The sequence below is a fragment of the Lithobates pipiens genome, unplaced genomic scaffold (genome assembly GCF_037356315.1).
Source record: "Lithobates pipiens isolate NorthernLeopardFrog02 unplaced genomic scaffold, aLitPip1_a1.2 Scaffold_23, whole genome shotgun sequence".
Taxonomy (NCBI): domain Eukaryota; kingdom Metazoa; phylum Chordata; class Amphibia; order Anura; family Ranidae; genus Lithobates; species Lithobates pipiens.
In genome coordinates this window covers 292,321,494-292,347,816 of record NW_027507785.1, presented here as the reverse complement: position 1 = coordinate 292,347,816, position 26,323 = coordinate 292,321,494, and the positions used below count along the sequence as shown (strand labels likewise).

The 26,323-nt window shown below is 45.3% G+C and overlaps 1 protein-coding gene across 1 annotated transcript in view; it reads right to left on the bottom strand.

Moving 5' to 3' along the window:
• Positions 1-25,613, bottom strand: part of LPAR3 (lysophosphatidic acid receptor 3) — a 63,664-nt gene extending 38,051 nt beyond the window's left edge. Inside the window, exon 1 of the mRNA XM_077450335.1 lies at positions 25,381-25,613. The gene's annotated coding sequence lies outside the window, so the exon portion shown is untranslated. The remainder of the gene's footprint in view (positions 1-25,380) is intronic.
• Positions 25,614-26,323: the final 710 nt, after the last annotated feature.

The following is a 26,323-nucleotide window of genomic DNA, read 5'->3' as shown; positions in this document are numbered from 1 at the left end:
ATCTACAATGACCTTTAAAAAAACTATACTATTCAAGATATTAGATTACACTTTTCTTCCTTTTTGCTAACACACAATGGAGGAGATAATTTTATGCTTGGGAGCAGAACTAAAGTTATACAGGCAGTTTACAGTATACAGGAGTTTTTTTCCATTCAACCAGTGTGTTGTACGGGGAATAAAACTCTTATGCACCATACACACTATCAGATTTTCTGCTGATTTTTTTCCTTCAGGTTTACCAAAACCATGTAGTGTAAGGACCTGCCTGATTGTATACAAACTGAAACTCCTGGTTTGACCTCATATTATATGGTTTTGGTAAATCTGAAGGAAAAACGAAGCAGAAAAACTGATAGTGTGTATGGGGCTTTAGATCCCCGCATCCGCACAAGTGATTTGGATGCAGGGATCTCCTCCACTGTTCTATTGTATTCTGACAGTAGGGACTCCCCTCCCCGTCCGGATGCACTGATCAGCGTTCCAGCAGCTGATTGAATTCTGGTTTTCCAGCCATAAGGGGTCCATCCATAAGGGGTTCAGGGGTGCCGCCCCCCTAATCCATACACTTGACCCCTAATCTACATGCAGGACGCCGTACGCATGGATTTCAATATTTTTTTGTTTTTTTTTAAGCACATGATTAGAGCAGAGCACTACACCCTGAGCCCACCCAGTTGTGTGACAATAGTGAATCAATATTCGTTATTGTCTTCCCGATTCTCCTCCTGGCCAATCAGGAAGCGAGTCCTAAGACCTGATTGGCCAGGAATCTTAGGACTCCCTGGTCAATTGGGTCTCAGGACACACTTTCTGTTCCGTCGGCCCCTGCCTCCCAAGGTAAGGCTTCTGATCGCCGGCTTCCACGGCGCACTATATTATATATATATATATATATATCACACACACACACAGTGCCTTTGCGAAAGTATTCGCCCCCTTGAACTTTTCAACCTTTTGCCACATTTCAGGGTTCAAACAAAGATATAAAATTTTTATTTTTTGTGAAGAATCACCAACAAGTGGGACACAATTGTGAAGTGGAACGAAATCTATTGGATATTTTGAACTTTTTTAGCAAATTAAAAACTGAAAAGTGGTGCGTGCAAAATTATTCGGCCCCTTTACTTTAAGTGCAGCAAACTCACTCCAGAAGTTCAGTGAGGATCTCTGAATGATCCAATGTTGTTCTAAATAACTGATGGTGATAAATAAAATCCACCTGTGTGTAATCAAGTCTCTGTATAAATGCACCTGCTCTGTGGTAGTCTCAGGGTTCTGTTGAAAGCGCAGAGAGCATCATGAAGACCAAGGAACACACCAGGCAGGTCCATAATACTGTTGTGGAGAAGTTTAAAGCCGGATTTGGATACAAAAAGATTTCCCAAGCTTTAAACATCCCAAGGAGCACTGTGCAAGTGATCATTTTGAAATGGAAGGAGTATCAGACCACTGCAAATCTACCAAGACCTGGCCGTCCCTCTGAACTTTTAGCTCAGACAAGGAGAAGACTGATCAGAGATGCAGCCAAGAGGCCCATGATCACTCTGGATGAACTGCAGAGAACTACAACTGAGGTGGGAGAGTCTGTCCATAGGACAACAATCAGTCGTACACTGCACAAATCTGGCCTTTATGGAAGCGTGGCAAGAAGAAAGCCATTTCTCAAAGATATCCATAAAAAGTCTCGTCTAAAGTTTGCCACAAGCCACCTGGGAGACACACCAAACATGTGGAAGAAAATGCTCTGGTCAGATGAAACCAAAATTAAACTTTTTGCCCACAATGCAAAACGATATGTTTGGCGTAAAAGCAACACAGCTCATCACCCTCAACACACCATCCCCACTGTCAAACATGGTGGTGGCAGCATCATGGTTTGGGCCTGCTTTTCTTCAGCAGGGACAGGGAAGATGGTTAAAATTGAGGGGAAGATGGATGCAGCCAAATACAGGACCATTCTGGATGAAAACCTGTTGGAGTCTGCAAAAGACCTGAAACTGGGACGGAGATTTATCTTCCAACAAGACAATGATCCCAAACATACAGCAAAATCTACAAAGGAATGGTTTACAAATAAACGTATTCAGGTAGATTAGAATGGCCAAGTCAAAGTCCAGACCTGAATCCAATTGAGAATCTGTGGAAAGAGCTGAAAACTGCTGTTCACAAACGCTCTCCATCCAACCTCACTGAGCTCGAGCTGTTTTGCAAGGAAGAATGGGCAAGAATTTCAGTCTCTCGATGTGCAAAACTGATAGAGACATACCCCAAGCGACTTGCAGCTGTAATCGCAGCAAAAGGTGGCTCTACAAAGTATTAACGCAAGGGGGCCGAATAATTTTGCACGCCCCACTTTTCATTTTTTTATTAGTTAAAAAAGTTTCAAAAATCCAATAGATTTCGTTCCACTTCACAATTGTGTCCCACTTGTTGGTGATTCTTCACAAAAAATTTAAATTTTATATCTTTATGTTTGAAGCCTGAAATGTGGCAAAAGGTTGAAAAGTTCAAGGGGGCCGAATACTTTCGCAAGGCACTATATATATATATATATATATATATATATATATATATATATATATATATAGCACTAACCCCTGAAGGAGCTGCTGAATTTTTACTGGGCTTACCGATTACCTCCTCCAGCTTGTACTCGTTGTCCTTGTCTAGGGGTTACTGAGGCTTGCCTGGGTGGTACTGAGGCTGAGCACGACCTGCTTTTCTATTCGCTATAATTCGACAAGGATTCGATATAAGCACCAATTATGAGTGACCTAGTACGCTTCCTGAAGACGTTAACAACGAAACGTACATCGGAGCGGTACTTGGTCACGCTTTTCGACACCACTTCTGGTCCTCTGGTTCGCCGGTCTGAAGGCCTGGAACGCACACCGATATCGAATGCGGAAGGACCTTTTCGTTTGGTCGGAGGTGAGTCTTTCGGTCAGAGCGAGCAGCCCCAGTGCCAGGTCAAGCACATAACCATGTAAGGAGCCATTTGGCTGTCTGTTTTTATTCATTTTTTTTATTAAAGTCAGTATTACGCTATGGATCCTTTTGTATTTTTTCAGATTTGCCGCTTGAGTCTGTGAAGGGAGACATACCATCTACTATCATTTCCATCAGTATCCATATGAACAGGAATTATCCTGTATAGGCGTTGTTTGACTGACTTTTTAATTAAAGTGGTCAAACGGATCTGGTAAGCAGTTTGGACTTGCATTTTCACAACTGGTGTATTGCTGCGTGTTTGGTGGAGGGAGTCGCAAGCCTTTTTTCCGATTTGCTGCTATATCACGATTAATATCTGTTTCCACATTTGGATCTGCAGAATTTATCTATGTAGAGACACGTCATTGGGACTTTACATTGTTAATTTTTTTTTTTTGGTGGTTCACCAATGTTCACTATTTTTTCATTGCATGTATTGTTATCATATATGTGTATATTTGTGTTTGGTGAATAGTATGTTGTTCTAAGCATTTTTGCCACAGTTATTGTTAATTACTGGTTTCGAAAATATTTTTTTTTCAGAGCGCCCCTTAATTACTGATCTTGTCTAGGGGTTACCAGGGTTGGTAACTGTAGAGACCAACACTTGAATTCCTTGTTAGGATTTTTATTTTGCATAAAACAGTTGAACAAACTCAGTCTCTAAGTTGGGAATAGAGGGTATCAGGGTAAAGTTTAGCTCAGGTGCTTCGAACTGCTGACTTCGATAAAAGTCTCTCTCTATGTACACAATCCAGGGAACAGCCGCTCGCAACTCGATTCTTCAACTGTTGGATAAATCCTTAAGTTTTGGGTTTAACAGCCAACAGGTAATTCTAGTTTTTCAAAGTCTCTTACACAGACTTGGTTGGAAACTTGGAAACTTAGTTACAACTGGAAGGGTAGAAGTAGGAACTTTTCTTACTGTACCAGAATCTTTCAGCCGGTCCGGCAATACCGTAAGAATTGTGGATTCAATCAATGTCCATGGCAGCTCAGCTTCCAGGCTCTTACTGAGCAGCCAGCCTTGTGCGTGGCTCTCTTACTGAAGAGTCCTCCCCTGGTCGTGTTTAGAGTTGCTGGGCCTCTCCAAACCTGAGATGGCACCGGAACACCTTAGAATCCTCCTTCCAGTTACTGTGCCTCGACCTAGCCAGTTCTGAGGCTCGGAAATGGATGGATCCGCACCCCAGGCCATGAGGGGCGCTGGGGGCTGTTCAGGAGGACCAGGACCACAGAGTCAGCAACAACTTCTGGACCGGAACCCGGCAAAGGATAAACTATTTTATAAGCATATTTTCCTTAGAGTATATATGCAGTATATGTGTTATGTGTTTATGGAATGATTGTATGATATATACGTTATTTCTCACATTCCGTCCATAAGATTTAAAAAAATTATACTTCTTAGAATTTTTGGGGATAGGACTACCAAGTGTTAAGAAAATAATAAGATAGCAAAAAAAAACTCTTTGAAAAGCATATATCTCCCAGCAGACCCCTCAGTAGTAGAACCCCTCCCTCCTTTGCCCAGTGCAGACCATTCAGTAGTAGAACCCCTCCTCCCTTTCCCCCCCAATGCAGACCCCTGAGTAGAACCCCCCCTTTCTCCGAGTGTAGACCCCTCAGTAGTAGAATCCCCCCTTTCCCCAGTGCAGACCCCTCAGTAGTAGAACCTCCCCTGTCTCCCAGTACAGACCACGGAGTAGTAGAATCCCCCCTTTCTCCCAGTACAGACCCCTGAGTAGTGGAATCCCCCCTTTCTCTCCGTTCAGACCCCTCAGTAGTAGAACCCCTCCCTCCCTTTCCTCCAATGCAGACCCCTGAGAGGTAGAACCCCCCTTTCCCTAGTGCAAACCCCTCCCCCCTTTTCTCGCAGTGCAGATCCCTCAGTAGTAGAATCCCCTCTTTCTCTCAGTGCAGACCCCTGAATAGTAGACACTCCCCCCTTTCTCCCAGTGCAGGCCCCACAATAGTAGAATCCCCCCTTTCTCCCAGTACAGACTCCGAGTAGTGGAATCCCCCCTTTCTCCCAGGGCAGACCCCTCAGTAGTAGAAGCCCTCTCCCTTTCTCCCAGTGCAGACCCCTCAGTAGAAGAACCCCTCTCCCTTTGTCCCAGTGCAGACCACTCAGTAGTAGAATCCCTGCTTTCCCCAGTGCAGACCCCTCAGTAGTAGAATTCCCCCCTTCTCTCAGTACAGACCCCCGAGAAGTAGAATCCCCCCTTTCTCCCAGCGCAGACCCCTCAGTAGTAGAACCCCTCTCCCTTTCTCCCAGTGCAGACCCCTCAGTAGTAGAACCCCTCTCCCTTTCTCCCAGCGCAGACCCCTCAGTAGTAGAACCCCTCTCCCTTTCTCCCAGCGCAGACCCCTCAGTAGTAGAACCCCTCTCCCTTTCTCCCAGTGCAGACCCCTCAGTTGGAAAATCCCCCCCTTTCCCCAGTGCAGACCCCTCAGTAGTAGAAACCCCCCCCCCCCCCCCAGAACAGATGTAGTGCAAGTGAACTCCAGCACTGTGGTGAGTTCAATTGAATTGGTCGCATTTGGTGTTGGTACTGGCCGCAAATTTAAAGAGCTATCATACGGTACCAGTATCTCTCATCCGATCCGGTGATACCGTATGAGTGTATCCATGTAGTGTCTTTCAACTAAGCCTCTAGACTCCTTCAGAGAAGTCACCTTGCGCACAGCCTTCTCCTGAAGAGTCCTTCCCTGGGGTTTCTTCAGTTGCTGGGCCTCTCCCTTGGATGAGACAGCACCAGACCACCTTTGGATCAATAGGCCCCAAAATCCATTCAGGCCTGTCCCTGCAGTTGCGTTGCCTCGGGCTAGCCAGCCCCGAGACTCGAATTGCATGGTTCCACACCCCAGGCCAGGAGGGCCATGGGGGCTGGTCAGGAGGACCAGAACCAAACAGACAGAAAATATTCTCTGGCCAGAACAGAACAGAACCCCAAAGCACGTGATGTCAGTACCCTAAATACCACCTCCCACAATGCACAGCAGGAAAACACGCCCACTGGGCTGGTTCCGAAAGAACAGTGGTATTCAATACACCCAGCTAGACTGCATTATCAATCTTGCCGGCGGTGACAGCGACACCTGCGGTCAAGGAGAATCCAGTGCAACCCAGCCAGACTGGCACTGAAACCAGAAATTTTGAGAATTAGCCCCAAAACCCAACTGTGGTTTCAGGAAAGTTAACTTTGAAAAAACCATAGTGCCTGCTCGTCAGGAGCCAGCGCTACACTTGAAATCTTCATCCTCTGACCGCCTGCCTACCCCTGCTGCCATAATCTTCCAGTGAAGTTGGGGTCAATAGAGCCCAGAGAGCTGTGACAAGTACTCATCAAGAGTGCCAACTATGCCTGCCCTTTCCTGCCCAGCTCTGCCAGTCATAAAAGTCATACTACAGCTTCTATGAATGAAGCACGATCTGTGGGTGGAGGAGGCGGACATTTCTCATTCGAACTGTGACAGCCCTGAAAGCTTAAAATTGTGAGAATTATGCAGGCCTGCGACGATGTACCCAATTTAATTTTGATAATTTTTTTTCCCCACATGTAGAGCTTTCTTTTGGTGGTATTTGATCACCTCTGCGGTTTTTATTTTTTGCACTATAAACAAAAAAAACAATTTTTTCCCCCCGGTTTAGGCCGCTATGTATCTTTCTACATATTTTTGGTAAAAAAAAAAAAAAAAAAAAAATCGCAATAAGCGTATATTGATTGGATTGCGCAAAAGTTATAGCGTCTACAAAATAGGGGATAGAATTATGGCATTTTTTTTTTTTTACTAGTAATAGCGGCGATCTGCAATTTTTATCGCGACTGTGATATTTCGGCAGACATATCAGACACATTTGACACTATTTTGGCAGCAGTGACATTTATACAGCGATCAGTCCTATAAAATGCATTGATTACTGTATAAATATGACTGGCAGGGAAGAGATTAACACTAGGGGGCGATCAAGGGGTTAACTGTGTGTCCTAGGGAGTGATTCTAACTGTAGGGGGAGGGGACTCACAAGGGGAGGAGACCGATCGGTGTTCCTCTGTACTGGGAACACACGGATCGGTCTCCTCTCACCTGACAGGACTCGGATCTGTGTGTTTACACACACAGATCCACGTCCCTGCTCTGTGACGAGCAATTGCAGGTTCCCGGCGGACATCGCTGCTGCCAGGCACGCACATCGGGTCCCAAGTGATGCAGCGGGTGCGCTCTTTTGTTGAGGAAAAAACATTCCCCCCTGGGTGATCTATGTGCATTGAAAGGATTATAACAAACTTTGTTGCAGATTCCTACCTTTTTACTATCCTGAAGAAATCCCTGTGTGTTTGTGTCCATGTGCGAAAGTGAATCTAATGGGAGTGGTTTCATAATTATCAATAAGCTGCAGCACCTGCAGGGCACGAATGAGGAAAGCTGATTTCCTATTGGGAGTATCTAACCAAAAATTACATTTTTGTTGCAGGGGATGCCTGAAAGCTGAATTGTATCTTAATGTAGACTTCTGGGAAAATCGGTGAGCCAATCAGGAAATTATGTTTCTGGGGGACGTTCTGTATACATTCTAAATACAGAACACCTCCAAGTAGCCAATATTGCATTTTCAGGAAATTACAGAGCCGCAGATTGAAAAGAAAAGGTATTTTTTAATAATATTCAATTACAATATTTATTTGCTATCCCCCCCCCCCCCCCACGAAAATGGAGTTACCCTTTAAGTGTTTAGGGTCTATTAATAATTAATATCAAAATCAATAATAATTTAATAATCGGACACTTACCTGTCCCAGGGTCCAGCGATGCTCATTCCCCCCTCCGCTCGGTAGCGCCGGCATTCTAACTTGTGGGCACCCGGCTGTGGCTTCACAGCCAGGCACCCACTGCGCATGGGTGAGTGGTGCCACGCACCGTGATTGGCTGGGCAGTCATCTGGGACCTGTCATGTGTTCCAGATGACTGACAGGAGGGAGGGGGCAGAGCTGAGCCCTTCCTGCTCCGAGGGGAAGTGATGTCACCAGTCCAGGCACTGAAGGAGGCAGACTACGAGGGACCCCCTAGCAACAGGCATTTAGAGGTGAGTTAAAAAAAAAAGGAAATGTCCAAATATTTTATATTAATTTTTTTTAGGAATTTTGGTGAATTTTTTTTTTTTTTTATGTGCAACACCACCTTAAGAAGTTAGGTTATTCTCCAACACTGGAAGGGGACTGAGCCTCCTTGCTACGGTAATGGATAGTCCAAATAGGAGCCACCCTAAGATTAGAGAAGTATATATTTCAACACCGGGGCCGACCAGGTTCATTTGAACTGATGTGGGCTCCTTGGTTGAATACCCCAGAATTATCTCCTGGGGATTATCTAGTGTTGGATAGATTGTTCCTTTAACCCACATGTTATTGGGTTGAGAGAGGACCATCTCCATGCATAGCAATGGACAAGAGTCCAAGATATACTGCTGTATGTAAGGAACATTTTTTCTTATTTTTTTATGCTGGAACATGTTTTCCTTTATGTAATTTTATTATTTTTTATGTTAATAAAATCCTTTTTTTTGTGGTTATGTTTAACCACTTCAATACAGGCATTTTCACCCCCTTCCTGCCCAGGCCAATTTTCAGTGCTGTAACATTTTGAATGACAATTGCGCGCTCATGCAACACTGTACCCATATGAAATTTTGATCATTTGTTTCCCCGCAAATAGAGCTTTCATTTGGTGGTATTTGATCACCTCTGTGGTTTTTATTTTTTGCCCTATAAACAAAAAAAAAGTGTCAATTTTGAAAAAAAAACACAATATTTTTTACTTTTTGCTATAATAAATATCCCAATTTTAAAAAAAAAATTCTTCTTCAGTTTAGGCCGATTCTTCTACATATTTTTGTTTAAAAAAAAATGCAATAAGCGTATATTGATTTGTTTGCGCAAAGGTTATAGCGTCTACAAAATAGGGAATAGATTTATGTCATTTTTATTATTATTATTTTTTAACGTAATAGTAATGGCGGCAATCTGCAATTTTTGTCAGGACTGTGATATTGCGGCGGACAGATCGGACACTTTTGACACTATTTTGGGACTATTGACAAGTATACAGCTATCAGTGCTATAAATATGCACTGATTACTGTATAAATGTCACTGGCAGGGAAGGTGTTAACACTAGGGGTTCTGCTCTGTGACAAGCAATCACGGGTGCTCAGTGGACATTGCGGCTGCCAGGCACGTGCATCAGATCCTGAGTGACGTGGGAGAGGCGCGTGCCCCCTAGACCGCCAGGAAGCCGTCATATGCAGAGCCACCTTGCAGGGGTGGTTAAAGGGTTTGACTGAAGGGTAATTATTGGGACACCTGCCTTTACACGCATATGAACTTTAATGGCATCCCAGTCTTAGTCTGTAGGGTTCAATATTGAGTTGGCCCATTTAAAATCTTGTTATTAGCTTGTATCTACATTTAAAATCTCATTAGATGATAGAAAAATCAATACACTAAAGTATTTATTTCTTTTACCTACAAAGGGAGGGGGTTAAAATGTGAAAGCTGCCAATGCATTTAATCTCTACTAGAGCTGCACAATTCTGTCCAAAATGAAAATCACAATTTTTTTGCTTAGAATAAAAAGATCATGGTTCTCTCACGATTCTCACGGCAGAAAATCTTTCACATTATACAAAAAAAAAATGGGCTAATTTTACTAGTTAGTTTCTTCTTTTTTTTTTTTTTTTAATTCATTAACGTGTAATATTTTTCCCAAAAAATTGCATTTGAACAACTGCTGCACAAATACAGTGTGGCATAAAGAATTGCAACAACCACCATTTTATTCTCTAGGGTCTCTGCTAAATATATATATATATATAAAATGTTTGGGGGTTTGAAGTAATTTTCTAGCAAAAAAAAATATTTTAACTTGAAACCAACAAATGTCAGAAAAAGGTTTAGTGTTTAAGTGGTTAAACTTCCCTCATTTTGATCCTTTGATCTAAAGGACAACTTGTTACAATGTTTATACTTAAAGTGGTGTTGCCATTTAAAAAAAATAAAATAAAAAAGTCAGCAGCTACAAATACTGCAGCTGCTGACTTTTAATAATCGGACACTTACCTGTACCAGGGTTCAGCGATGTGGGGGATCAAAGCCCTGTCTCCCCCTCTGTTCGGCGGCGCCGGCTCCAGCCGTGATTGGCCGTGCAATCTGGGACCGGTCACGTGTCCCAGATGATTGACAAGTGGGAGGGGGCAGAGCTGAGCCCTTCCTACACTGGGGGTAAGTGATGTCACGAGTCCAGGCACTGAAGGAGGCAGACTATGAGGGACCCCCTAGCAACAGCCATTTAGAGGTGAGTAAAAAAAAAATAATTTTTCCAAATGTTTATTTAAAAAAATTTTTAGGAACATTCATGAATTGTTTTTTTTTTTGGGGTGCAACTCCACTTTAAGTTTCACTGCTAAAGAATGTTGTGATTCTTGGCAGACTGCCTGTTTTTTTCCCCCTTTCTTTGCTTTAGCAGAGCAGAGAGAATTCTCTGCATAGAAAGAATCGGGAAATACTTTTTTTAAGATCGCAACGGGTAAAAAATTGCAATAATGTTTCTTAATGATTAATTGTGCAGCTCTAATCTTTACCATACAAATGTATAAATCATTGGCATTGGGTTTCTTATTAAAAAAAAAAAAAGTCGCCACTTGTGTGTTCAGCCTCAATTTCTACGGGCACCATGGGCCCACACAATTTCCCAGCATCCTATTTGCACCCAGGGCTGGACTGGCCTACCGGGATACCGGGAAATTTCCTGGTAGGCCGTCTGCATTCAGTGCCCTGGGGCCGCTTTTGTCCCTGTGCTGGCTCGGCTGGCGTCAGCCCAATACACTGCAGCGGCGGCCGCCGCACTGTGCATTGTGCAATGCACTGGCACTGCCTGCGTGTGCCTGTGCCGCCTCTTCTGCTCTGGCCCCGCCTCTTCTGCTCTGGCTCCGCCTCGTCTGCTCTGGCTCCGCCTCCGCCCATTGATTTGCCTGAGAGTGAGGGGAGGAGCATGAGGACGCTGACTCCTAGTTGACTATCAGCCCGTGCGGCGCCAGCACCGCTGATTTCTTCTGCTGCTTTGAGTGAATCGGCCCGCCCACTAGACTGCACCCTGCACGAGGAGAATAGGAGGACGGCCACCCCTGGAAAAGAAAAGAAGAAGGTACCCCTGCTGCCCTAAGCTCTCTCTCTGTCTGTCTCTGTCTGTCTCTCTGACTCTCTCTTTCTCTCTGTCACTCTCTCTCTCTCTCTCCCCCTGTCTCTCTTCTTTCTCTAAATTTTTGCAAGTAAAAAAAAGTGAATTTTTTTATTTGTTTTTGCAGTTTTTTGGGGGGTGGGGGGGGGGGGGTGCAAAGTATACTGAAAAAACAAACATATCAATTGCCACCACTGTACCGTAACCCATCAAACACAGACACTGTGCCAAACGCAGCCACTGTGCCCTCCAAACGCAGCCACTGCCCGTCAAGCGCAGCCACCCTGTCCGTCAAATGCAGCCACCCTGTCCGTCAAATGCAGCCACCCTGCCCGTCAAACGCAGCCACCTTGCCCGTCAAACGCAGCCACCGTGCCCGTCAAACGCAGCCACCGTGCCCGTCAAACGCAGCCACCGTGCCCGTCTAACGCAGCCACCGTGCCCGTCTAACGCAGCCACCGTGCCCGTCTAACGCAGCCACTGTGCCCTCTAAACGCAGCCACTGTGCCCTCTAAACGCAGCCACTGTGCCCTCTAAACGCAGCCACCTTGCCCGTCAAACGCAGCCACCCTGGCCTTCAAATGCAGCCACCGTGCCCGTCAAACGCAGCCACTCTCTCTCTCTCTCTCTCTCTCCCCGTCTCTCTCTCTCTCATTTTTTGCAGCTAAAAAAAAGAGTGCTTTTTAAAATATGTTTTTTCAGTTTTTTTGGGGGGGGCGCAAAGTACTGAAAAAATAAAATAAAACATCAATTACAGCCTTACTGTGCCCATAAATTGCCACCACTGTGCCCTTCAAACGCAGCCACCGTGCCCGTCAAAAGCAACCACCGTGCCCGTCAAACGCAGCCACCGTGCCCATCAAAAGCAACCACCGTGCCCGTCAAACGCAGCCACCGTGCCCATCAAAAGCAACCACCGTGCCCGTCAAACGCAGCCACCCTGCCCGTCAAACGCAGCCACCATGTCCTCAAACGCAGCCACAGTGCCCGTAAAACGCAGTCACCGTGCCCGTCAAACGCAGCCACTCTCTCTCTCTCTCTCTCTCTCTCTCCCCGTCTCTCTCCCCGTCTCTCTCTCTCTCTCTCTCTCTCTCATTTTTTGCTGCTAAAAAAGAGTGCTTTTTAAATATGTTTTTGCAGTTTTTTGGGGGGGGCGCAAAGTACTGAAAAAATAAAATAAAACATCAATTGCAGCCTCACTGTGCCCATAAATTGCCACCACTGTGCCCATCAAACGCAGCCTCTGTGCCCTGAAAACGCAGCCACTGTGCCCTGAAAACGCAGCCACTGTGCCCCTCAAACGCAGCCACTGTGCCCCTCAAACGCAGCCACTGTGCCCCTCAAACGCAGCCACTGTGCCCCTCAAACGCAGCCACTGTGCCCCTCAAACACAGCCACTGTGCCCGTCAAACGCAGCCACCGTGCCCGTCAAACGCAGCCACCGTGCCCGTCAAACGCAGCCACCGTGCCCTCCAAACGCAGCCACCGTGCCCTCCAAACGCAGCCACTGTGCCTTCAAACGCAGCCACTGTGCCTTCAAACGCAGCCACCCTGCCCGTCAAACGCAGCCACCCTGCCCGTCAAACGCAGCCACCCTGCCCGTCAAACGCAGCCACCCTGCCCGTCAAAAGCAGCCACTGTGCCCTCCAAACGCAGCCACCGTGCCCTCCAAACGCAGCCACCGTGCCCTCCAAACGCAGCCACCGTGTCCTCAAACGTAGCCACCGTGTCCTCAAACGCAGCCACCGTGCCCGTCAAACGCAGCCACCGTGCCCGTCAAACGCAGCCACTCTCTCTCTCTCCCCGTCTCTCTCCCCGTCTCTCTCTCTCATTTTTTGCTGCTAAAAAAGAGTGCTTTTTAAAATATGTTTGCAGTTTTTTGGGGGGGCGCAAAGTACTGAAAAAATAAAATAAAACATCAATTGCAGCCTCACCGTGCCCATAAATTGCCACCACTGTGCCCGTCAAACGCAGCCACTGTGCCCGTCAAAAGCAGCCACTGTGCCCGTCAAACGCAGCCACTGTGCCCCTCAAACGCAGCCATTGTGCCCCTCAAACGCAGCCACTGTGCCCCTCAAACGCAGCCACTGTGCCCTTCAAACGCAGCCACTGTGCCCTTCAAACGCAGCCACTCTGCCCTTCAAACGCAGCCACTCTGCCCTTCAAACACAACCACTGTGCCCTTCAAACTCAGCCACTGTGCCCTTCAAGCTCAGCCACTGTGCCCTTCAAACTCAGCCACTGTGCCCTTCAAACGCAGCCACTGTGCCCTTCAAACGCAGCCACTCTGCCCTTCAAACGCAGCCACTCTGCCCTTCAAACACAACCACTGTGCCCTTCAAACTCAGCCACTGTGCCCTTCAAGCTCAGCCACTGTGCCCTTCAAACTCAGCCACTGTGCCCTTCAAACTCAGCCACTATGCCAAACGCAGCCACTGTGCCATCAAACACAGCCACCGTACCCATAAATTGTCACCCCTGTGCGCATCAAACGCAGCCACCGTATCCATAAATTGCCATCACTGTGCCATCAAATGCAGCCACTGTGTCATCAAACATAGCCACTGTACCATCAAACACAGCCATTGTACCCATAAATTGCCACCACTGTGCCATCAAGCGCAGCCACTGTGCCACTGCCATCAAACACAGCCACTGTAACCATCAACTGCCACCAGTTTTCCCCATCAAATGCTGCCAGTGTCCCCCCCCCCTCCACCTGGCACTTACCTGTCTCGGGTCAGTGCTGTCCTCCACGCTCCCTCCAAGTCCTCAATGTCTTCTCCCGTCCTCTCTCGGGGGGGGGGGACGCCTAATAGGCATTCAATCACAGCGCCTCTCGCTTCAGCCAATCAGGTGACAGGTAACCAGACCCGATGCACCTGATTGGCTGAGAGGCGGGTCAGTGTTAGGGAGGCAATTTATTTGATTCCCTAACACAGCACTGTGTAAGCAGCAAACGCACAGCAGTGTGCCCGCTGTTTACCAATTTGGAAGCCTATTAGAGCCCACGGCTCTAATTAGGCACTTCCAAAAACACCCCCTGTAATTCAGATGCCTGGCGCCTGGCAAGGGGCCAGACAACTGAATAGGGGGCAGCAGCGGCGATGATAGATTCATGCAATGCATGAATCTATCTAATGAAGATTGACGGGTGCAGGAGAGAGGGGGCTGCACTCCTGCACCCTCTATGGATGCACCGCCACTGCCCGGTTGTAAAAAAAAATCCTGTTAAGTGTATAATAGTAGGTTTGTGTGATCATGTACAGATGTGTGCAGATGATAATTGGGACATGTGATTTTACTGTTATATATGTGAGGGATAGGTGTTTTTACTGTGTGGGGACATTATTTTGGGGACTTTGTGTGTTTACATTGTGTTGGGACATGTGTGGGACACTAGGTTGGTGATCAGTGTGTCAAAAGTTGTAAAAAAACAGCTCATACTCACTGATCACCAGCCGGCAGCAGAGATCCGCTCTCCTCTCCTCAGTGACAGCTTCCGTGTGAGGAGAGCCGATCGCCTAGCAAATGACTCTCTATTTACATCACATGCCGGCTGTGATTGTCGAAGTGACACAAGCGCATAGGGATTGTGCCGCTGCAGTGGCATGCACACGCGTGATCCCCCTCCTGAGGAAAATTCTTGAACGTCCATTTAGAAGGAGGAAGTGCCCACCCACCCGTATGTGTGCAGTGGCCGGGTGGGATGTGGTTAAAGAGCAACTGTCATCTCTATCCTGCAGCGGCTCCTCTTCTGACCCGCGGTTGACTCACCGCGAGTCCCATTCACTTTAATGGGATGGCTGGTGATGTGGCGGTGACACAACAAGGTTAGGGTGACGTGGGGGCAGCAGGCGAGTGGATGCCCGCTAACAGGTGCTGCCATGGTGGATCTGAAATGACAGGTGCTCTTTAAATGTAAGGACTCATTCTTGCTGGTAGTTAGAATCTTTAATATTTGCAAACAAAATGAAGGTTTCCCATTTAGAATAATAAGCTGTCAGGTTAGTAAAACAGTGAATACAGCAAATACAGTTTTTAGTGTACATAGATTTTCAAAACAATGGGATAAGTAATATTCTTGGTTACTGTGACACCAATGCAGTGCACGTTATCTTGCAGAGCTTGGATTCATTGAATGATCACCTGCCAACAAGATATATATATCTCCCTATGTGCTTTTATATGTGTCCTATCCATATATAATGCACTCTTAAAATATGCTTTAAAATGTGTGGTTTTCTCTTTTATGAACAAGACAATAATGACGTTATGCTTCTGGGCTGGTATAATAATGCTATGGGGCTGGTATGTAATAATTTCCAGGGCTGGTTATCATTCCCAGTCCGGCCCTGTTTGCACCATATTCAGAATCAGGAAACGTATTTTCACAGTCACGTTTTATACAGTCAGGGTAATAGAAGTGCATTTACAATAATTACATATTCTCCTGGCTGTACCAAAAGGGTGTGTAGTGACACAGTTCCCACGGTCTGAACCGAGTGCCCAAAGTGGGTGAGATGGCGACAGCACTAACCCTTCCAGTGTAGGAAAGAAGAGTGTGGTACAGGGTAATGCAGAGTTCAGATAAGATGCATAAACCATGCGGGGGGGGGGGGGGGGGGGGGTTGGCCCTCATGTCCTTGAAAAAGGAACTGGCATCACACATTCTATTGCAGAAACATTGTTACAGAGCCGCCAATAGTACAAAGTCAAGCTTTATATGTGCACAGATGGTCATTACATCCACCTGCAGACCTGGACAATCAGCAGGTCTTTGAGGGTGACAGAGCATGCAAAAATTTAAAGGGAACACAAGGACACAAGAAATATGGGGCCGCCCTTGTTATATGAGTTTTTAATGGTGCCGGCGCTTATCCTGGCACCAATAGTGACCCACTAAGTACAGTTACTTGAAACATGTGGTCCATCAAATAAAAAAAAAAGTGCTATTACCAGGGGCAGACTGACAACTCATGGGGCCCCTGGGCAATAGGAGATTATGGGGCACCCAGGCAATCAGAGATTATGGGGCTACACAGTATACACAAACACACACACACACAGGATACAATCACACAGTATACACATACATGTTTCTATTGACTGAGAAGGTACTGGAGAAGTGGGGCAGCTATAATCTCGGATTTTTAGACCAAAGGGGTGTCGGTAAGGGACATTTCAAAGACAGATGTAAAAAAAACACAAATTTTTACATACTGTCCCTGGTTTTACTGAGGCTGGCAACCCTGATCGGGTCCCCTAGTGGCATAGGGCCCTCGGGCAGTGCCTGGCTACTACCCTGAAATATAAGAAAATCTTCCAGAACCGTTGGGTTCAGGATGAGCACAATTAATAGAAGATGATCCGCAACTCCACACATGCGCTTAAATATCTTCATTTATTACTCTGTAAAAGACACCTGCGGTACAGCAGAGGTTAAGCAAGCACATGGTACACTTGTTCACATGCCAATTCCATAGCGGTTCCTGTGAAATGACTCACTCATAGGGATAAGTGAAATTGAAAGTTTAATTTCCCTGAAATTTTGGCACAAAATTGGACAAATTCAGTGGAAATTCACCACATTGGAGTCAATTAAGAAGGGGAAATTAAAGCGGAGGTCCGCCCTCCGCTGCAAAAATTAAAAGCCGGCAGCTGCACATACTGCAGCTGCTGCCTTTTAATAGTAGGACACTTACCTGTCCTGGAGTCCAGCGATGTCGGCACCACAGCTGATGTTTCCATCAGCTGCCGGGTGCATGCCGCCTCTGTTACAAGTAAGGGAACCTGGCAGTGAAGCCTTTATGGCTTCACGGCCGGGAATCCTACTGAGCATTGCGTGAGACTCCGCTCCGCTCTCCTACTGGCCTGGCAGTCGGGAAGGGGGAAGAAGGAGGGAGGAGGAGGAGGAGGGAGCCCAGTCGGGGACATCAATACCCGCGGCTGAGGCTCCCGGAAGTGGGAACAGGATACCTGTATTATCCTGTCCCCCCCCCCAAAAGGTGCCAAATGTGGCACCGGGGGGGGGCAGGGTACAACGAGCGGAATTCCACTTTTGGGTGGAACTCCGCTTTAAGGTGGCTTTTTGGTAGTTTTTAAAGCAGAACTAAACTCTCTAAATCAACATTAACTATTGTAATCCTCATGCTGCTAGCATTAGTAAATAAAAAAAGCAAAGTATATTATGTTTACTTGGTTTAAACATTTATTTTTTTACATTTCTTCAGTTGCTTTCTGATTTCTAGCCTAGGCCAAACTGATGTCCTACATCCCAGGAGTCTGGTGGGAAGTTCCGGTCATGACATCGAGACACGTGGTACCCGGCAATGGTGGCCAATCCTCCAGTAGCCAGGGGGTTGGTGATCTGGCTCCCTCCCTAGAGGTTGATTCCCCCAAAAATAATTGGAACTGAACCTGCAGCAAGGGGACTCCATAGACCTAGCCACATGGCATGGGAGGCAGAAGGAGTTAATTAAGTACACGTATGAGGCCCACACTAAGTGCACGTTGAGATCCCATGCTGTCACTGGGAGTGAGGTGGCGGAGGTACGCTGGACTGATGGAGAGGGCAGGGGCTCAGCTGTGTCCCTCCTAAATGCAACATATATCAAAGAAGATGTGCAATAACATAGGACAACACCTTTTACTTAATCTCAGGGTGAAAAAAAATCAATGATTTAAAAAAAAGAAATCTGATTTTTTTTTCATTTAAATTGGATTCTTTTGATTCAAATCGATTTTTTATTTTTTTTATCAAATTTATTTTAATAAAATGCTTTTGGAGTAAAAAATCTATCTAAAGATTGTTTTCTATTTAGGATACATTAATCATTTAGTTTATTCAGCATGCAATGGAGCTTAGTTATGTAGCACAAAGCTGTATATTCTGCAAGTTAAATTTTTTGGTAAACTCATTCAATGAATCCAAGCTCTGAAAGATGAGATAACATGCACTGCATTGATGCATTCACACATTGTCACAGTACCCATGAGATAAAATGAAGTTGAAGAATATTCCTTGGTCCCATTGTTTTGCAAATCTATGTACACTACAAACTGTATGATTGAATTAATTACTGTTTTACTAACCTGACAGCTTATTATTCTAAATAGGAAACCTTCATTTTGTTTGCAAATATTAAAGATTCTTATTAGCAGCAAGAATAAGTCCTTACATGTAAAGAGCACCTGTCATTTCAGATCCGTCATGGCAGCACCTGTTAGCGGGCATCCACTCACCTGCTGCTGCATCACCAGCCGTCCCATTAAAGTGAATGGAACTGAAAGTCAACAGCAGGTCAGAGGAGCCGCCGCTGCGGGACAGAGATGACAGTTGCTCTTTAAAAATTAGGATTTAAATCGAGTTGATTTAATTCAAGCCTTTTTACTAGTGATTTAAATCTAAAAGCAGAAATGTAATATATTGCAGCTTACCAATCTTTAAATGTGATGAATGTATTTTTTTGGGCTTTTTTCCTTTATTTTCACCTGGTGACCGGGCCATCATAATATCACCATGGGCCCCTGGGCAAAGTAATGCACTGGGGCCCCTAATGCACTGGGGCCCCTACAAGCCTGCCCCAATTACATTTTGTAAAGAACTCTGTGCTGTGATTGGACACAGCTGATCAGCAGGTTTCTGCCAAAACCATCAAGGGGTTGGCAGGGGTCATGCATGCGCACCGCAAAAACCCAGAAGCCTGCCCATGCCACCCACCTTCCATAAAACTACTGCGAGTGAGTGGCAAGTGGTTAAGGTATATTCACACCAGATGCGATGGGTGGCTATTTCAGCAGTCTCACCACACAACAAGGCAAAATGTTTTGTTTCTGGGATGTTCAGTTCACACCGCTGAGTTGCAGTGGTGCATGCTGAATGAAATTTTTTTTTTTTTTAATTGACCGCATGCAGTACTTTTTTCAGCACAACACAGTGCGAGATAATCTACCACCTCCACATTGTACCGCACAGCGGCCAGTTGAACTCTATAACATATCAGTGTGATATTTCAAAAAAGTTTGTTTAAAGTGGATGTAAACCCACTCTCATCCTTTCTAAACCACTGCAATATTGGTTATCTAGAAGGATATAGATGCCTCCTGCATGTATACTTATCTGTCAAATGTCTCCCCTCTGTCTGCTATGAGACCCGAAAAACTGCAGATTTTGTGGGTGGGTCTGTTTTCCAGGGTTCAGTGGGTGGAGTCTTGATGTCAGTAGACTCCCGCCCACCTCTACACTCCCCTTATCAACATGCATTTTCTCCTGTGTATTTCTTACACTGAACTTCTGCTATGATCACTAACATCCAGTCAAAACTCAGAAAAGTCCCCACATGACTTCACCATGCCCAATCATGCTGAGGTGTGGAACAGCCAATCCTTGCAGAGCTGCTGATGAAAGGAGTGTGGGTGGGAATTAAAAAATAATGCATGTCTTGGGCTAGTGCACGAGATATGTAAATCACTGGTCACTCACAGCAAGGGGGAAGGACAAAGATTTCACAGTTTGTCCGTATTATTTCACTGAAAAAAGATATGAGGATTGCTCAGAGCTGAATTAACTCTTTGTGGCAAGACTGGGCACAGCCGATCTGAAATCCCATACTCTATATTGTGCCAGACAAAAAATAAATAAAAAATTTCGGGTTTATATCCACTTTAAAAAAAAAAAAAAACATTGTTGTAACGCAGCTGGGAGTGAATAAACCATTATCTGACAAGGCAGCCCCTGGGGGTGCCCACATGCTGCAGGGATGATGCTTTGCTTTGTGACTGCGGCAAGAAATATACTCCCAGTTGCATTTGGCGGGCATCAAAACACAACCCATTCAAATAAAGGACCCGGGCTTCAACCTCCCCACAACCGCGTGCAATGTATGTGGTTGTGGTGGGGTGATGCAGCATTTAAGGGTTTAAAACTTGTGGTAAGGAGATGGCATATCGCCTCCTCACCGCCTGTCAAACCCATGTGGGGATTGCTTTTCAGAGAAGTGGTGATCTTTTGCAATCAGAGACTCACAGCAACAGAGGCCAGAGAGGGACATATGCAATTGTCAAGGTTGTGGGGGGGCGGGGGGGGTGGACACTGGACTCACTCACCAATTTTGCAGCATCTAGTGTGTGTGTGTGTTTGTGTGTGTGTCCTCCAATTTGTTGCCCCCTGTACATACACATTTTGAACTTCTAGCACAGCCCTGTGTGTGTCCACATTAGTGGGTGGAGTATGGGTGGGTCTGTTGGCACCGGAACAGCAGGGATTGGCTAGATCACAAGGAGGCGGGGCAAAAACACTTTTTATCTTTCAAAAAAAAATCGAAATTGCTGCATTTTTCAATTTTAAAAGCCAATATAAAGGCATAATTGTGGTAAAAAAAAAGCACTTGAGGATTTAATTGACTTTTTTTTGGGGGTTATTTCCCATTTAAGGGGGTGTGGCAGGGGGCGTGTCCTATGCCTGCATACGTTTTCTAGTAGGTGACCCTCATTTCCATCTCAAAATGTTGGGAGGTATGGGATGGGCATGTATGGCCTAGAGGCGATTCAGTTTGCATTGTGCGCTATACAAGTATTTCATTCATTCATACCGCACAGTGCACGGTGCACCCACTCCCAGCCACGGACTGCCAGTGTTCTGTCAAAAGAGCCAACTCATCAAAATCTCCAATTACGTCACTTCCAGTGACTCTTCTCTGTAATTGGAGATTTCCAGAAGTTATCTGTTTGCATCGGCAGCGTATACAATATGGTACACAACGAGTTGGCCGCTTCGACAGGAGGTGGCTATTTTGTTGGTTATAAGAGTCTGGGACTAACAATGTTTACTCATTATAGCATGTACCATAATGTATATGCTGACGGGGTTTTGTGAAAACAGGTAACTCGTCCAAATCTCCAATTACTTCTGCGGGAGAGTCACCGGAAGTGCCGTGATTGGAGATTTTGGCGAGCTGGTTTATTGACAGAACACCGGCTGGGAGGAGGCGGAGCCATCAAGACTAGCATTCGGCAATGGTCAGAGACTCAGGTGACAGCTTGGAGATGGCAGGCACTGGCAGAGGTTGCTGCCGGACCGGTGCCCGCTCAGCCCGAGCTCAGCTGCTAACAAAGCAAAAGTTACTTGTGTGTAATGCAGTTACCATGCCACCTGATCTAAGCATTGCCGCATCTCCCTAGATCAGAACTGGCCCTGATGGGGCCCCATGTGCACCTAGGGCCCATGAGCAGTGTCCAGAGGTGCCCGCTCAATAAGACGGTCCTGCCTGGTGATCCAACCAAAAAAAAACATTGTCCTATGGTTCCTCCACTCTATGTAGGAGCAAAGACTAGGACTGTCAGTTGATTAACAAATTAAAGCTGAACTCCAGCTAACATTTTACAACAGTTTTTTATTTTATTCCTTTTCGGAAAAAGACCTCTTGCACACCGACACCTAAAAGCATCATGTTTTTTAAGGACATTCTGGCATTTTGTTTACTGATCTAAATGTAGCCCATTGCTTTTAATGGCCCTGTACACACAGGCACGTAAACGTGTGCTGCGTACAGATCAGTATTCTTACACACATACGCCACACTCCCTTGATCATACTTCCCAACATTTTGAGATGGGAATGAGGGACACCTATCAGCAAAAGTATGCAGGCATAGGACACACCCCTTTCCACGCCCCCCTTAAAGGAGAATTTTACAAAAAAACAAGATTACTTAAAGTGGTTGTAAACCCTTACAAATCACTTTGACCTACAGGTAAGCCTAGATTAAGACTTACCTGTAGGTCCAAGAAATATCTCCTAAACCTACACAGTTTAGGAGATATTTGCCAAAAGACAGGCACCGCTGTCTACGGCACATGCGCCGTAGACAGCGGCATGCAGGCGCACTGAGCGTGCCACTGTTAACGGCGATATGCCGCAAGTGGCGGCTCCCGTGCTCTTATGCGCGGGAGTGACGTCATCACGGCTCCGTCTAATGACAGCGTCGGAGCAGCGAGACCCACTGAGAAGATGGAGGCTCCGTACACAAGGGGACAGGGGTGACTTCGCTGGCTCCTGTGTCAGGTAAGTGACACATAATGGACTACTATGCGATGCATAGTAGTCCATTATGCTTTACCTTTGCAGGGAATCAAAGAGGAAGTAAACCCATCAGGGTTTACTTCCTCTTTAAACCCACGACTGCTTTTTTTTACCACTGCTATTCCTTTATATTGGCTTTTGAAATTTACAAATGCAACAATTTAGAAATCAGATGAAAGGTTTAGAACTGGGAAACACTTTTTGATAGATAAAAAGTGCATTTTATATACAACTATATAGATCAGATCAAAATGAGGGACAAATGAGGAGGAAAGAGGGACAGAGGGACATTGCTCCAAATCAGGGACAGTGCCTCGAAATCAGGGACATGTCCTTGACTAAAATAAAGCTAGAAGAATGTTTACATGTGTGTATGCCTACATGTAAAACTGCACATGTGCCTATCCTTGTGTTTTATATCTGATTTTCATACATCAGTACTGTGCGTAAGTACACAAAGATTTTACATACATTAATAAAAACCATTTTAAGCACCCCCGTGAGCGCTAGATGGTTTGTCTAAACCCTCCAAATGCCATTTTTGCTGAGCAGCTTCGTCTGTTAAAGTAAGCTGAACAATAACAGACTAAACATACATGGGTCCAATTCCAAATGCATTTTCTTTCGAAAATCAGACATTCCGTGCATTTTGTGATCCGACAATGGCCGCCATTGATTTAGAAATTTGACCAACTAAGCCTTCAATTTCACCTCACGTTGCTACAGAAAATAATTTTTGTGACCGGGAATCTTCTTTTCTTTCTAGGTCACAGCTCATGCACATTTATTTTTCGATTATATTTCTCGCACGATTTTCCCATCATTGATTAAAAATTTGTTCGGTTTTTCCAAAAATGTCCAAAATGCCTGATCACTTAAATTCGATGGCCGCACGAAAATTGCCCGTTGCTGCAGCCCACTAATGGTGCAAAATTCTAAAGAAAATTTTTGTTATGATTTCCCTAAGAAATTATTTCGTAATTCGATCCATGTATGGACTGCTTTACTTAACAGATCACCAGGTGAAAATTAAATAAATACAAATAAAGAAAACCAATGCAGCCACCACATGTTAGGACTGGTAAGCTGAAATATAATACATGTTTGCTTTTGAAATTAAAAATGCTTTACGTTGCCTCAGTTAAGTCTCCCTTCTTGCAACTAACAAGTGCATCATCCAAACCCACCAATGCAAAGTTAGCTTTCATTCCCACCCTGCCCTTCAAACGTAACACTGTAAGACCCTATACAACTTTTGTTGTCTAATTTCCTTTAGATTTACCAAAACCATGTAGTGCACGGGCCTGCCTGATTGCATACTAATTTAAACTCTTTGGCTGCTTTCACACTGAGGTGCTTTACAGACGCTATAGCACCTGCATAGAGCCTCTCCTCTCACTCCAATGTGAAAGCCAGAGTGCTTTCACACTGGAGCGGTGCGCTGGCAGGATGCCATAAAAAGTCATGCAAGCTGCATCTTTGCAGCGCTGTAGGAGCAGTGTATACACCGCTCCTAAAGAGCCCCTGTCCATTGAAATCAATGGGCAGCTCCGCCGTACCGCCAGCATCGCGCTGCTGCAGCGGCATTTTGCGGGAGCCGTTTAAACCCTTTTCCGGCTGGTAGCAGGGGTTAAAAGCACCCCGCTAGCAGCCTCTGCAAAAACTACATTAAAGCGCCACTAAAAATAGCGGTGCTTTACTGCCAATGCCTCAGTGTGAAAGTAGACTTAAAGTGGTTGTAAACCCTTACAGACCACTTTTACCTTCAGGTAAGCCTAGATTAAGGCTTACCTGTAGGTCCAAGAAATATCTCCTTAACCTACATGGTTTAGGAGATATTTGCAGACAGGCACCGATGTCTACGGCGCATGCGCCTTAGACAATGGCACGCAGGCGCATTGAGCATGCCGTTTCTAATGGCGACTATGCCGTTAGTGGCGGCTCCCACCTGCATGCGCGGGAGTGACGTCATTGCGGCTCCAGCCAGTCACAGCGCCGGAGCCCCAATACCCAGAAGTCAGATATGGCAGCAACGGAGGAGGGGAACGAGGACCGCTTTGGGGGCTCTTTCACTTACGCTTACCGCTTTCGATCTCAGGTAAGTCATTTATAATGAGCTAGTATGCTATGCATACTAGCTCATTATTCCTTTGTCTTGCAGGTTGTTTATTTATTGTTTTGCCAGAGTGTTTACTTCCTCTTTAAGGTTTGACCTCATATTATATGGTTTTGGTAAATCCGAAGGAAAAAAAAATCTACAGAAAATTGTATACAGTAAAACCTTGGATTGTGAGCATAATTAGTTCCAGAAACATGCTTGTAATCCAAAACACTTGTATATCAAAGAAAATTTCCCCATAAGAAATAATAGAAACTCAAATGATTGAACCATTTGAACCATTTATTCATAGGACCTTCAGTTTATATAGTCTATATAAAAAAATTATAGCAATGTGATCAAGTTGTGTAACCATAAAACATCCATCCACAAATAGAAGCCTCCACAAGGGGATTAGAAGCAAAATCCAGCAGGAGCTACAGAGTATAACAGAGAAGAGAGGCGCCTCTAAGTGTAGCAATATGTTGCTAAAATTCAATAAATGTAATCATATTGCTACACTTAGAGACGCCTCTCTACTCTTTTACACTCAGTTGTGACATGACACTACTTGTATATGAAGACATCACTTGTATATCAAGTCAAAATTTATTTTGACTTGATATATTGTCTTGCAAAATGCTCTCAAACCAAGTTACTCTCAAACCAAGGTTTTGCCGTAGTGTGTATCCAGCTTTAATTCTTCTTCCGGTTATACACAAGTCTTGGCAAGATGTAAGAAGTAAATAGTAATAATTTGTTTGCACTTGCTAAAAGTTTTTTAAAAGTTTAAAATACAGTTAAAAGCTGCAACAATTCTCTTAATTACTAACTTATAGCCGTACTACAAAAGCATGCTGGAAATGGACATGCAAAAGAAGACAAAAAAATATATGAAAATTGTATAAGTAAAAAAAAAAAAAAGAGGTTTAGCAGAATCAATAGATTTATAGAACGGCCGTACTTACCAAGCTCGGTCTTCCCCAAGTCAGACACCTTTGTGGTTTGTACAGGTGAGCGGCGCTGGTCGATGCAGCAGAAGCATCTGGCCTGTTTGGTGGAGATCTGTGGGCATGTTGTTGGTCACAGTTAATATCCTCCCTGTGTGTGAGAGGCAGCAGATGACAGCAGTGTGGGGAGAGATGCTGGTTACAACTTGCAAGCAGTCTGAATGCATTCAGCTTGTCCCACCCCACGCAAGACACAGCATAGTGCTCCCTCCCAGATTAACTCATCAATCGCCCCATGTACAGCACTTCACCTAATTCCAAGCCCATCAGTGAGCGAGATCATCGCCTCCACAAACCAACACAGCCGGCTCTTCCGTACTTCTAAAATAAGCAAGAATTGTCACCACGATATCCAAATGTGTGAAAATAAGAGGAAATGATGGATACGTAAAGCCGATCTAAACTTAAAAAGCAAAAACGTAAAATATAGCAGTTTACCAATTCTTAAAGGGATTGTAAAGTTATTTTTTTTTTTTTTTTTTTTAAATAAACATGTTCTACTTACCTCCACTGTGCAGCTCGTTTTGCACAGAGTGGCCCCGAACCTGCTCTTCTGGGGTCCCTCGGCGGCTGTCTCTGCTTCCTCCCGCAGGTACTTCTCACGTTCATGCGAGCTCTGTGGCATGGTGAGAAGCACTTGTGGGCGCGCTCTCGTGATACAGCCGGCGGCTATAGCCACTCGCTGTATCACTCGGCCCCGCCCCCGGCGTGCCGCATCATTGGATGTGATTGACAGCAGCGTGAGCCAATGGCTGCTCTGCTTTCAATCCATCCACTGTAGCCAATCAGCGGCCAGGCTGAGCGGTGAAGAGGACGTTGGGGTGAGCGTGGGACTTTCGACGGGTCAGGTAAGTAAAGCACTGTCAGATGTTTTTTCACCTTAATGCATAGAATAAAATAT